Source organism: Ctenopharyngodon idella, chromosome 13, assembly GCF_019924925.1.
Source record: "Ctenopharyngodon idella isolate HZGC_01 chromosome 13, HZGC01, whole genome shotgun sequence".
Lineage (NCBI taxonomy): Eukaryota > Metazoa > Chordata > Actinopteri > Cypriniformes > Xenocyprididae > Ctenopharyngodon > Ctenopharyngodon idella.
In genome coordinates, this window is record NC_067232.1 from 15,450,686 (window position 1) to 15,452,294 (window position 1,609).

A 1,609-nucleotide genomic window follows, 5' to 3' on the forward strand; every position below is an offset into this window, starting at 1 on the left:
TTAATGTTTCAAAAGATGTGTAGTTAAACAACTTCTGAACTCTAAACAGTCACCTGAGAATAGACTTTCAAATTGAATAGCTATATATTAAGATGATACTCAAACATCAGCTTAATCTAAAGATTTATTGTTTTGTAAAGGAAAGTTAAAATAATAGTTTCAGCAAGGTCAGCCTTTTCGAACACCAGACAAAGTGCTAAAAGCCCAAGTGCAAAAACCTGTTCGTGTTGTGTTGCACTTTACGCGAGTTCACTGATGGCAAGGAAGCTTGTGATGGATAACAAGACAGCTCAGACACAGGGGACTGGACTGGGATCAGTTTGGACAGATCATCAGAGGTGAGATGTGTAGGGAGATGGGTGACAGTCTCAAAGCCTGGGGCTACTGGATTGAGCGACAGGATTGTGTCACCTCCCCCAACACAAAACAAACTCTCGCCTTCTAATTGGCATGCGGTGTCAGAGATGTTGACCGTCACCATTATCATTTTCATTTCGAATCAGATGCTCCATCAACGCCCTGGCGTTATTTGAAAGGAGAGAAGGTTAGCACTCCACTTGACGAAGATGGAAGAGGTTCTAGTGACCTTCTTCAACACACATATGGTTAAAGCATTGCCTACTCTCTTACCATGTTTGGGGTGGTTGTGTAGGGGTTAAGACTCAGGGCTGGAGGTTTCCATTTGTGGTACCATTGTGGTGGCTCATATTGGCCCATATTGGATATTTAATTGGGCACACTCATCCTCCCATTTGAAATAGTTTTGCTGTCATCTATAGCTGACTTAAAGTTAATGTATAATGGCACTAATAATTTAATAACACTGTTAAATGTAATCTTTAGTAAATCTGAAGATTAATATCCATTTTTCTACTGTACATTATAATATTGTGATGCCTGAATTGAGTTGTACCATTTAAAACTGTTACGGTTATAAACTTTTGTTATGTCTTCATTTAGTTTCTGTCATGTCTTGTTCAGTTCATTTGCCCTCATTGTATCTCTTGATTAGTTAACCCTTTGCTCCTGTTTCTGTTTTCACTGATTGCGTTCTTCCTCATATGTCCCCTTATAAAGTCTCCCTGTTCTGTTTGGTGCTTGGTCTGTTATTGTATGTGTTACTCTGTTGGTGTCTGCACTCTTCGTCTTCCTGGAATAAATATATCACTTGTTTGGATCATCTTCATCTTCGTGCGCTTTCTTGTATCTACTCCACGCAAGCCGCGTGACAGAATCACCGACCTAAAAAAAGTGAAAGTTTGGCGGCGTTTTCCTGCTTTTTTTTTTTTGTGTTTCTTTTTTTCAGTATGGATATCCCTGCTGTCCTTCTCCTGTGTTTGGAGCAGGGGGAACTAACCTTAGGGGACCACATGAGGATTTAGAAATAGTCTATTTGACTCATTACCTGGATGACTGCTTCTGCACTTTCTATGTTGTGAGCTTAAATAACCACATGCAGAGCGCAGTTCTCCGGACAAGGTTCTTGTGGGAATTTAGCTACCTTTGTGGAGAGGGTGCTGAGATACCCTGTCGTCTTCCGCCATCATATGTATTATCTCTCTGTCCTGAACCATCTGTTTGTCCGTTCATGACCATGAAGGGAGTGCCT

The 1,609-nt window shown here is 40.8% G+C and overlaps 1 non-coding gene across 1 annotated transcript; it reads left to right on the top strand.

The window, feature by feature from the left end:
- Positions 1 to 522: 522 nt before the first annotated feature.
- Positions 523 to 637, top strand: LOC127525604 (U6atac minor spliceosomal RNA). The gene has a single exon (XR_007933387.1). It is a non-coding gene; the product is annotated as a U6atac minor spliceosomal RNA (small nuclear RNA).
- The last annotated feature ends 972 nt before the right edge of the window (positions 638 to 1,609 follow it).